Source organism: Lepisosteus oculatus, chromosome 5 (assembly GCF_040954835.1).
Source record: "Lepisosteus oculatus isolate fLepOcu1 chromosome 5, fLepOcu1.hap2, whole genome shotgun sequence".
In the NCBI taxonomy this organism is placed as follows: Eukaryota; Metazoa; Chordata; class Actinopteri; order Semionotiformes; family Lepisosteidae; genus Lepisosteus; species Lepisosteus oculatus.
In genome coordinates, this window is record NC_090700.1 from 54,898,691 (window position 1) to 54,911,849 (window position 13,159).

The following is a 13,159-nucleotide window of genomic DNA, read 5'->3' on the forward strand; positions in this document are numbered from 1 at the left end:
AGAGGATGAGACAGGAATTGGGGTGGGATTTGTTGTATGAATGGTAGAGCTGTTGCGAATAGGTGGATGAGCGGTAGGTAGTTAGTACGATACTTAAAGATCTTCGTTCACGGCAGTTGTTAATAGGAGTCGCATTTTAAAACATCCTCTTTGTGAGGTGTGTATAGCGTGTCACTTTTTTTACATGCATAAGCAGATGAAGTACTTCGATTTTCCGACAAACGGGTTTATCACGGTTTGACAAGATTGATAACGTGAAAGCGTTTTGTTCAACGCAGGGCTGTTTTATTCAGTGCATCCCACAATAAAAGAAAACGTTGCCTTATGCTTGGCGTTGAACGTTATCTGTTTTATGTCTTTGGATGACGAGGATGAAAAGTACGAACTCACTCCCTTAGGTGTGATGATAACTCTTACTGGGACACAAATCCTTTACTGGTGTTTGGTGCCCTCTCGTGGACAGAAAACGATACTGGATGCTATGTTATTTTCCAACAGAAACCGCCTATTCAAAGTTGTTTAATATTGAGCTTTTTAAAAAAAGTTTAAATTCTGCACCCGTGGGAGAATGCCGTGATTTAGGTTTTTGAAAATGCAAGGTTGCGTTTTCTAAAGGTTAAAGGTTCATGTGGCCATGTGGTACATTTCCATTGAGGAAATTACCATTAGCTGAATGATTTTTGTGCCCTGAAGGGGGTGATGTGTAGTGAATATACTCCATGACTAAAATAGCATCTGGTTAGTTGTTTCATTGGTTCAACTGAATTACTAAAGAAATACTAGCAGAAAAACATGTGCAGACGGCACATTCAGAAATGATGGATTTTATTGAAAGTCTGTTTAATAATTCTACTTGCATTTATATAGTGCTTTTCATCCAAAAGGATCCCAAAGTGCTGTGCATATAGGAAGGGACCCATTTCACCCACCAATGAAGTGGAACCACCACCTGGGTGATGTGAGGAAACAGGGGACTGAGAAACTGCATCACAAGTTAATTTCAGGAGAAACTTTGCAGAGGCCAGATGGTTCAAAACCAGACAGGAGTTTAGCCAGGAGAACAGTACAAAGAAAAAAGGCTGGTGAAACAAGAGTAGTTCCGAACGGTAATAAGGAAATTGTTTTAAGCTCTTTAAATGTTTCCAAACAACTGACCCTACGTGGTGGATGCTGCACATTGGTGGGTGTGGAGGGGATCCCCATTGGCTGTAAAGCGCTTTGAGTGGAGTGTCCAGAAAAGCGCTATATAATTGTCAGCAATTATTATTAATTATTGTATGTTAACAGTTTTTTATATGAAGTATAAAAGTACATTAAAGTTGTTTCCACCTGGAACAAATCCTGCACATGACGCAAGGTGCCTTCATCCCTTTCCAGTTTGTATTCTGTTTTCTGTATTCTGTTCTGTTTGTGCTAAAGTTGCACGAGCTGTGCAAGCTCTATGTCTTAGTCAGCATTCATTTTCCGTCAAATAGCAACGTCCCAGAGGACTCCAGGCTTCTAAGTTGCAAAGTGTAGATGCGTGGAATAAAGGAGTGTGTTCAACTGCCTGTGTGCACGCATGGGTGTTAAAATACTCTATAGAGGCATGGCAGTGTGCTTAAAACTAACAATGGTACTGTAGGTGCCACTTTGCACAAAAGGTTGTGGCAGTCTGGAACAAGCTACCCAGAAATAACCAGTAGAAGTACTTGGGCCCTTTTCACTAAATGCTTGGTTGAGGTCCTTGGATCAGTTACCCTCTAGCAACCAAATAAGCTAGAAAAGCAGAAGGGCTTCCTGTCGCTGTAACCTTTCCTGAGTTGCTGCAAGGTGCTGCAGGCAGGCTTCCATTTCTGTCCATTTGGAATCTTTCAGGTTGTTGCAGGACATGAGAGCTAAGTAGCCATTCAAACACAGTTGCGTAAGTATACTCCTATAGCCATGTTGCATACTTTATTCAATACTCTGCATTCAGAATTTGATTTATATTTAATTTACTCCATGTATTCTAAACTGGACCTTATATCAACCATTCTATTTTTATCATCCTTAATGTACATTGTCATTTATTCCATATATACTGTACCAATCTGATCCACACATGCAGCTTCATTCTACAAATATTAGAAATGTCTTCAGTTCCCAACCCAAATCCATTCATATGGATAATGTCTTAATGGAGTAACACATCAGCTATATCATCCTGCAGCTGCCAGCTGGCAGCCCACTGAAGCTCAGCAGACATGAAGCTGGTCAGTACCTGGATGGGAGACCTCCCATCTGTGTGGGTCCTAATGCCCCAGTATAGTGATGGGAACACTATACTATGAAAACTGTAGACGTAAAACGGAGGTCCTAACTCTTCGTGATCATTGAAAATTCCAGGGTGCTTCTCGAAAGAGCAGGGGTGTTACCTTGTTGTCCTGGCAAAATAACTCATTGACCTTTACCAATCATGGCCTCCTAATAATCCCCATCTCTGAAGTGGCCTTATCACTCTGTTCTCCTCCCACTGATAACTGGTGTGTGGTGAGAATAAAGGCGCACTGTGTCTGCTGTTGCATCATCCAGGTAGGTGGGAAGGGTGTCCCCATTACCTGTAAAGCGCTTTGAGTCCACCTATGAATGAAATGAATTCCTAATGAACCTAGGTGTTTTCTGTTTTGGAATAGTGGTAGGGAATTGTTTTCTATTCCCGTTTTATTCAATCATATTTTAGGCAGGATAGAATATATAATACCAATAAAATAATATAAATACGAGCAAAATAATCAGGTAAAATCCAATAATTAAAGGATATATAGGACAGACAAAACACATACCATTTCTATCCATGCCGGTTTCTTGAAGCTTTTAAGTGAGATCTGAAAACTTAATTTCAGAATTTCATAGTGAATGTTTTTCACAGCCTGGGTGTATTGCAGAAGAAGAATCTATACATTATCTTACGTTTTGTAGTATTCTCTTTTGAGCTTTTGTGCAGTTAAATATCTGTATGAATGCTTCTGTTTATCTAAATGTTTAAGGACTATTTTCGTGATGGAAAAGACTGTTGATTCAGCCTGTTACACTGTGGAGAAAAAGGAAAATGTATGCAATATAAAATAGCAAAAAACAGTCCCTTTTCCAGAGCAAGTATTCACTTGTCAATGAAATGTTTGAAAGTAATGTCAACACAATTACCTCCCTGTAGCTGTGTTGACATTATATTCAGATCAATTTTGTAAAGTAGGAGAACAGTTCTTCAGGAAATTTCGAACAAAAAATTATGAAACTTTAAATATTCAAACTCGTTATTGCCTCTGAATTTTCTACCACTTTTATGCATACTTGACTGAAGAGATCCTTGGATAAATAAGTTACTAGGACACTAGAAAGCACAATGGCCTGCTGTCATTTTTAATCATAATTAATAAGTTCTTACACTTATATAGCGCTTTTCTGGACACTCCACTCAAAACACTTTACAGGTAATGGGGACCCCCCTCCACCACTATCAATGTGCAGCCCCACCTGGATGATATGACGACAGCCATAGTGCACCAGAACACTCACCACACATCAGCTATTAGTGGGGAAGAGAACAGAGGGATGAAGCCAGTTCAGAGATGGGGATTATTAGGAGGGAAATTGGGAAATTTTCCCCACTAACAACTCTTCCAGCAGCAACTTTAGTTTTTCCCAGGAGGTCTCCCATCCAGGTACTGACAAGGCTCACACCTGCTGAGCTTCAGTGGGCTCCCAGCTGGGAGTTGTAGGGTGATATGGCTGCTGGCTAACCTTTCTTCTTAAGTGATGCTAAGGGGTTTAGCAATGAGAAGCCCTAGCGAAACCCATATTTTGCTCAGTGATCATTATTGAAAGCATAGAGTACCCTGACTTCTGCTTTTAGCCCTGTCTTGATCTAGTAGTGACAACAGCCCCCAGACCAGCCTGGAATGCAAACTGAAACAGCCTTACCTACTCAAGACAAGGGGACCTGCCTGAACACTACTCTTAGCAACTGATCTGAGTAACGGCAAAAATAAACACTGGTCAGGGAAACTATCCATTCAAACAGGAAGACAGCCCGAAACACTCAACAAATGTTTAAAATGTTTAATTTATATTACAATTATTTGCAAAAACATGTTTGCATGGGGTGAGGGTATACAGTATCTGCATTTTGAGCTCTTGGTCACACCTGCAGCAATACAGTATATTATGCAGGCTGGTATCAGCTGCCACGCAAAACCCCCATCAAAGTAAATGTAAATCTACGATAAATGTGATCTATCTGAGTTAAAAAAAAACAATGCTAAGGAAAACACAGCAAGTTTACAGGTGGGGGAGCTACTCCTGTATGTAGCCACATTGTGATATGAAAATGTATTGAAGAGGTGGGCTCTTGAGTGTTGGGACAGACACTGCCTGTGCACAAGACTATTGAATATGTGTACAAAATTCTACTTAATTATTGTGAATAGTGTCTCTGGAGGTTGGAGGTTATTCCATGGTAACATTTGACTGGATCCCAAATGTTCATCTTATTGAAAAGAAAACTTTGTCTTGGTAAAACCTGGTTTTCTTTTATGTCGTAACCTTGTGAGCAGAGGGGGACAGGGTCTACTTCAGTCAGTCAAGAGTGAATTCAGAAAGACAGAAATCAGCTTGAAAAACCTGTAATGTCGTTGTGGTCTTGCAAGAGGGCAGTAGAGATGTTTGCTGCAATCATTCAGCAGCTTGTCTCAGCTCGTGGGAGTGATGAGCACTGCACACACTGAGAGGTGAGCGGTGTGCTGTCCTTTCATAGGCCTGAGTGCTTGAGTTGCTAGAGCGGTCTTAGAAAATACAGTACAACTGCCTCCTCTAAGAGTTACAGACACCCAGGCCTGTGAAGTGAGGAGAAAATGCACAGTATCTTCTTTAAGGCTGACAAAATAAGGTGTGATTTTGGTGATTTTGACCTTAAATGAAAAATATCAGATTGCGCAATCAAATAATTTCCTCACAAGCTCTTCTATTAAAATCAGAAAGTTATTATCATGTATTATTTAAATTTGATATTGTGGATGTCACTTCTTATAAAGGTTCATACAATTAATTTTTAATATAACAAATTAGTTTCCATCTTAACTGTATAATAAGGCATTAATTTATGAAGTAGTTCAAGTAGGGAGCTGTGTCAGCATGCGAAGGCTGCAAAGGAACAAGTAAAGGTTTATTTCTGCTGAAAAGAGAAGAAAAGAAACACAATGTTTCAGCTGTGGAGCCATCTTAGGAGCGCTCCACAGCCAAAACGTTGTTTCTTTTCTTCTCTCTTCAGCATGGAATAAACCTTTACTTATTAATTTAGAAAAGCGAACTGCATAGAATGTTGTTATAATGCATTATTGTGGGATACAGTTTAGGGAAGAGAAAACACTAGACTTGTTTCATTTTTGTGAAATCAGATGAGTATAGCAGAACCAGATTTGTTAAGTATTTCCACTGTTGAGCAGCAACATCAGTATAAATGATGTTGATTTACAGTAAGTGGACAATGTCCACCTTCTGCCTCCTCTGGGTCCTGCAGTGAATGAGTGGGTATCTTCCACCCTCTGGTACCACCTATATCAGCTGAGAGGACAGAAATTATGCTGGTCTGGCAGCTTGACCCCTCTGACATTTTTTTGACATCGTCCTCATAGAACACCCAAAGTGGAAAGCTTTGGATAGCTCTGAGGATGACGTCAATTTGAGAGACCCGTGAAATTCGAGCCGGTTCTATTTTTGTTGCATTAGTAGAACTTGTACAAAAGTGTTCCAAGGACCCAGCAGGAGAGAGGAAAGTGTTTAAATAGATTTTTCTGAAAAGCTCACAGAGGAGACTACAAGAAAAGGCAAATGGAAAAATATCGATAGAAAAAAACCAACAGGGGATACTGATGAATTAAATAGAGTTATCAGTGTGCCTCTTGCCAAATTAGGGGTCCCAAGAGACATGCTAAGAACATACTATTTCTGGTGTTGTTTTCCAGGGTTTATGAACAAAAGGGTTTATGTCTTCACTGCTTACTGTTTTGAACTGGCAGTTACAAAGAAGTGGAAATAAATAGTAAGAGTGATTATGCCTTAGCCCTTTTGTGGGAGGACATGTTTCTAATTAGTGAACTCGACCTTAAGCAAAACAAAAATGGGGACGCCCTTTCCTTGTCAGAGAGCCCTTTTCCTTTTTTACTTCTCCTTTTTAGTGCCCCAGATCAACGATTCGAAATCCAGCTCTGCGCTTTCCAAACAGCGACAATCAAAAAGCAACTCCTTAATATTCTGCAAAAAAACATAATTGAGAAATCGAAAACTCTGGCACACACTTGGCCTTCATTAGGTCAGAAACACATTAACACGCGGTGCAATGGTGTGAACCCCAAAGGTTTATTGACAACACACTAACATCCACTGAGCTGCCACCCTTGAAACCACCAGTGACTAATTTACAGTACTATGATGGTGCGAATCCTACTGCTGTTTATTATAATAATAGCTGAAGAAATATTGTTTCCTTGTTGTACCCCTAAACTGAACTGAGGTTATCAGTGGACAATACTGGAAAGTTGGGTCTCCAAACAGGATCTAATAATTTCTGCAACATTAATTTCTTCTCCACATTGTCCTAGACTGTGTTAGACCGGGGATACAGAGTTGGAATTCTGTCAGAGTTGATAGAAAATAAGCAAATGTCTGGTACCATTTGTACCAGTTGAACTTTGAAGTCCCATATTTAGATGACAGAGCTTTATCAGTGAAACCCAATAGAGTGTTGAGAACAGGCTGTGATTAAAGATACTTGGCACAGGGCTGATTACTAAAATAAGTGTATGAAAGTGACTGTAAGTACTGATCTTGCAATTTGAGCAGATGGAAGAGATGCTTGGTCTGTCAGCTGGCAGTTCAGTCTTACTTTTTCCATAGGCTAGTTTTCTAATTATTTCTCAACATTGAAAGAATTAACAGTATATGAACCATTCCTTGACAAGTGACCACCTCACTACACAATTAATTGAACGGCCTAAAAGCAAAATGAACACCTCAGGCAGGTCTTGAATAAATACAGCAAAGGGAAAAAAAAGTTTCAGGTGCACCAAAGTTTTTAATTACTTTTAATATGTTGGAATTACAATTTATTTCTTTATGACATAATGTTAAATTTCATTGGGACTTTAAGAAGATGCAAAATAAAAACACTAAGTGACTTTTAAAACTAGTTATGATTTTAAATGGTTATTAATGATGTAATTCTGTTTAATAACAATAATAATAATAATAATAATAATAATAATAATAATAATAATAATAATAATAATAATAAAAATAATAATAATGCATTGCTTTAACAATCTGTAATTGCAGAGTTTTCAAATAGTTTGTAAAAATATGCCTGTTGAACAGGAAATAGGTAAAGACATTGATTACATAAACCGGACTGTAAAATCATTGTATGGGCCAGTTCTCATTTTTGCCCCTTTTGAGAACCATGCTGTTTTGCAAAATGACAACTTAACTTTAATTTTGACTGACTATTTTGGGTGTACTTTCAACTAGGAAATATATTCTCCAAAATGCTTAAGGATCTTTCCATTTTGGCCATTTTTTGGTAATTATATATATATACTAATAAATTTTGCTGCACGTTTGTAAATTTATCATCAACATTTAATAACACATTCCCATTTTAAGAGTATGGGCAGAAAGATAACTGTGGTTAGTATTTCCTGAAAAAATCCCAAATCAATTCTTCAGGTCTCCTATGAAGTTAAATCAGTACAGACCTCTATTGTCCAGATATTTCAAGTAGGGAGCTGCATCAGCATGCAAAGGCTTCAAAGGAACAAGTAAAGGTTTAGTCCATGCTGAAGAGAGAAGAAAAGAAACACAGCTTTCGGCTGTGGAGCGCACAAAGAAGCCACCACAGCCAAAACGCTGTGTTTCTTTTCTGCTCTCTTCAGCATGGACTAAACCTTTACTTGTGCCTTTGTCCAGATATTGCTGGTTTGGGCTTAGGCTGTGTGTAATTAGAGGCCACTGAGTGGGATTCCCCTTGAGCACAATTAGTTATCCATCCCGTTATCTATGGGGTTCGGTGGACTTGAACTGGCCAGTCTGCCATCAGTCTACTACATCACTGTGACCTTGTTGTGTCAATGTGATCTGCCGCTCTCTCTCGATCAGTGCTATATCACCTGTCTGAGGTACACAATAGCAGATGGCTGTAGAGTTGTAGCAAGTGTAATAAAGTGATCTTAGCACCCCCCCCCCGCCAATCCAGCATTGTTAGAAGGTTTGTTGCCATGCTCAATGTTGCTAAATGTTTCTCAATTCCCCACTGAGGGGTACAAGGCTGAAAACATAATCGACAATTTCAACTTTAAAGCATATCAGTAGTAAATGCCTCAGTAGGGATTTGTGTCTTTACTCAAGACTGATTCAAAACAAAGAAATTAACACCAACAGGACTGGTTTACAAGTTCCCGGTCTCTCTCTCTTGTAAATTCAACTATGATATAGGCCTCTTTGTGTGCAAAAGTTATTTTTTGTAAGCTGCTCAGATTTTAAAGCCCTGGCCAGTACACATGCCTCCTGTTTTGTGTAGCTCCATTAATCAGAGTGAAGTACAACAACAGTATAAATGCAGTTACAAAACTGGATTAAGCAACCTAGAAGCAGCTCTTTAAATCAGTTTAATTACGGTTCTAAGCTGTGATGCTAGATGGATTGTTCAGCACAAGCTTGCGCAGCTGAGGAGCACTGTTTGTGTGAATTGTTGGAGGAGTCTCAAGACTTCCAGAGAAATGCAGACTTGTATTCAGTTTTTTGCCATCTGTTGTCTGTGTTACACACTCCCTGTGGAACAGAAAGAAAGGAAGCAGTTGAAAAGCTGAATTTATGGCAAATGTTTTTTAGAAATAAAACAGAGAAGAAAAGTGTCCGGGAGAATGAGAAATGATGTTAAAACACATGAGTGACAATCCTGGTCTCGGAATTCATGGGCCTCATGCTTTATGTGTACATCTTATCAATGTTTTTTATTGGCTAAAAGTATATTCTATTGATGTTGATTTATCCATGGCTGTGATTATTTGTAATAGAAATGGCTTTTAAGTGAAGGTTAACTCTGGTTCTGGATCTATGAATCTTCCATCTGAATAATGAGGTTGAATACCAATCAAAAGATTTGGTTATTCAAAAATAATCTGAACAATATGCTAATTCTAATAAACAATTTGCCAATTATAATAAGAATAATTATAAGAAAAAGCAGGAGCATTAGGAAGTGGACAGCTCCATCAAATACATTGACCACTTACTTGAATAGGCAATATAAATGAAACTTTGTTTCTGCTAAAATTTTCAGTTTTCTGTGATAGATTTCTGTATTAAGGAGATGAATAGGCACATTAACCAACTGATTGCTTGCTTACGTGAGAAGACCAGAAGGTAAACTTAGTTTTTTTTCCTGAACTAAGCAGATGTGATGGATAATAAGAACAAAAAGCCAGACCAAAGGTATAAATAAATCGCTGTATACGATAATCGCTGACTACACCAATCAAACACAAGCAACATAGAGATATAAAGTGTTTTTCAATTAAGTTCGAGCAGAATTATGCATACCATTTCAGAGGATCAAGACACGCATGCATAAACAAATTTGATCAATTCCAGTGGCTTTGAATGCTCAAAGAAACCCAATAGCTTCTAGAAAAGTTCACATCACTGAAACAACCAATCACATTCTGGTGGATTACTCTTTTAATGTTTTCTTTTTGTCAGCTAGAGAAAAAAGTACCATGTTAGATATGGAATACTGGAAACACTCTTTGGGACCAGAACTCTTGTTCAGACTGTCTAAAGCCTTATTGCTCTTTTAGGTCACCTGGGCAAATGAGCTCATAAATGTAAAGACTGGAGACTGAAGCAGGACTACAGTGTACAGTATGTGTTCATGGCACTGTGAGTTGGGACCTGTTACCCCAGTGAATATGTGACAATCACTTGCTCCTCAGCAGATGTCAGCCCTTCCTCAGGGGAACCCATTTAAGATTTACCTCAGCGTAAAGCCTGAGCAAAGCAGCTGTCACATAAATAATTTTTTTTAAACCGGCCGTCGGTGGGACAAAATGTCAAATACAGTATGTATGGATACAGTAATAGGAGAATGCTTTCTTGGTGTTTCGGTTATTTATGTAATCTCATTCCCTTGAGAGATTCCCTGTAAAAAAGGAAGTAAGCTGGGTATTTAAAGCCAATTTAAATGCAGCGCTGGCAGGGACAAAAGAAGCCTGATTCTATTACACATTCCTGCAAGCATCTCAGTAGGGCTCCCTGCCACCACGTTTACTGTGCCTTTGCCCAGATAAAGGCACGGTTTTAATATATTGTGCTCCTCATGGGCGTATAGAAAGAGATAACAAGAACACCAATATAATGGCCTTTGGTGTCCAGCTTAGTTTTAAAATGAAAATAATTCCAAACAGAAAGTCACAATGTTGAGAAAATGGAAAGTGAAGTATAGTACTCTTACCAAGTAAACAGATAATTCAAACAGATACTCTTGTGCTTTTTATGACAGGAGATTTCTGTGAACAGGCTCTATATTGTCACAAAATCAAGAAAACGATGGTTCTTCTAATTAGAAACTTTAGAATGACAGCACGCTTGCAAACAAGATGAAGCACACGTGGTTTGTTTGGTTTGATCTCATCCTGTACTGTAGCTTGTTCCAGTGTCCCTCAACCCTTTGTGAAAAGCGCCTCCTGTTGCCTCCTCTTAGATTCTATCATTTCGAAGACTGTTGCTTTGTGGATTGTGATTGCATGGCCTGCGACAGGCATGTTGTAAAAATGCTATCTAAGAGGTGAGGAGTCCATAATTGATTCACAGAGTGCAGTGCAGTGGTGGTCACAATGCCCTGTTGTGAAAGAAGGGTAAAACAATTTAGAAGACGGCGCAATAGACCATGAAGAAAAATCTATTTCTCAAGTTTTTTCAAGACCTTGACTTGCTCCGACATCGGAACATAGTGAAGTCGTTTTTGTTTTGTGGAGGAACTGTGTGCACCCTATGACTCTGCCTGGCATTCTTCAAGTTACTCTCAGCCATGTCTAGTGGAGTGAAAATCCATTGCAAGCTCAAATATGTGCACAGTACCGTTAGTGGAGCAGGCCACATCACTCAGCCTGTGCATGCGAATGACCCGTGTTTGAATTCAACCACATAGTGCTAGTTGCCACACAGCAGCAGAGTCGGAGTAAATAATACAACCGATACACATGTTGACAGGGATATTGAAATATGATCTTCAGAATTCTAGAAATATTTATGCTGATCTAATTCAATGATGCCAGTCTATGAGAGCCTGAAGAAATCTGAGAGGGGCTCATCTGTGTATGTATATATGCAAGTGTACTTAAGCATTTGTGTGTGTGGAAAATCAGATTATTAGCCTTGATAGATTATATTTATGTGTCACAATACCAAGCACAAAAAGGAGAGAGAAAAAACACACAAGTACATACTGTAGTAGCTTAGTCTCCTGCATTATTTTGAACAGTGGTGCTTGTCACGCAGAAGCCTGATTTCATTGGAAAAGTAGAGGGCTCTGTATGGGTTCATATGTGTCCATAGTTGTTTTAATCCAAGAGAAGGTAGACAGATAGAGGACATAGGACAAGGATGTACCTCGAGTCACCAGTTACAAATATATGTGATACTTTAATCCTGAATGTGTGTGTACTGTATGTACTCAATGGTCATGTAGTTATTAATAAAGTACTAATGGCAACAGTCTAATTTACTGACATCAGAAAATCAGTTCTATTGCAGTGTATAGCAATTGTAATCATGATGTTTGTATTGTTGATTATTCAATTCAGAGAAATTAGCAAAATGGAAATTAAATGTAACATCTAGCTGGACATAATGAACATGTTTTATTGTGCTTTCCAGTGATTTTTTTGTTTTATTGATGCACTTGTCCAGAATTCTAAAACATTCAGAAAAGGTTGTCTGGTTCTGTTATCACAACAAAGTAAGCAACTTGTGACACGTCACATGCATGGAACCTGAAAAAACAGTCTTTCATATTTAATTGCAATTCTCATTATTAATGTCATTATTAAGATACTTAAGCATAAACTTTACACAATTGTATTTCATACTACGTACTCTTAAGATTAAAAACACTTATACAGCACTGGCACTTAAAGATATGCAACTAAAGAGGGCAGAGGGTGATTGTGGTGTTTTCTAGTATTTTATTTTTACCAATACCTTCTGTGTTATTTTGTAAGTGTTGATTGTAGCTTTTAAATTACTCTTATCTCCAGTTCCCAGCTCATAAACAACGAAACTTAAAGGTAAGACTGGAATGTAAAAAATCAAACTGACCATACGAAGTATCTGGAAGCAAGAATTAATTCGGTCTCTCAGGTGATACGCTATTAAGGGTAGTCAGATCGTGCCAAATTCTGCTCTCTGAGTCTAATTGTTTGCTGCCCAGCAGCCCATGAGGGTGAAATGGAATAACATTGCTTGGCCACAAGATGGAGGTGACAAGCTATTTTAACACCCAGGAGCACTGGTAGTGGGCAAAGAAAAAAGAAGTCAGGCAAAAGCATAATTTTTTCTGATTGAAATTACAAGAGGTTGTTCTTGCAGAAAGAATTTTCTGTGAACTTAATAAGATTCACTATCAATATAAATATAAAGGGAGACAATTTTGTTCAAGCATCAGACAGTATCATATGAGATAAGCTAATATAAAAGTGCTAGCTAAACTCTAATATGTTTATCTGATTGGAACAGGGGACATAATCTTTTTTTTTGCTGTGAGTTGAATAAATATTGCAGAAGTGAGGTTAGGTGGCACAGTGGGATAATACATTTAACTTTCATGCCCAGTGGCGAAGGTTGGAATTGTTTCGAAAGTACAGCACACGGTGTCCATTTATAACCAAGTGACACTCATGAGTTGTTTTACAAAAGACCTGCTGTTACAGCAAACCCCCTCACAGCTAGCTTCAACCTGGGACTTGTGCAGGTAGAGAATTTCCCCTTTAATATGTAGTGACATGTCACCACGTTTTATAATTTGACTTTCTCATTTGTAATAGCAAGTATCTTGAGTAATGCATGCCAGTCAGCGCCTCTCCCACAGCCC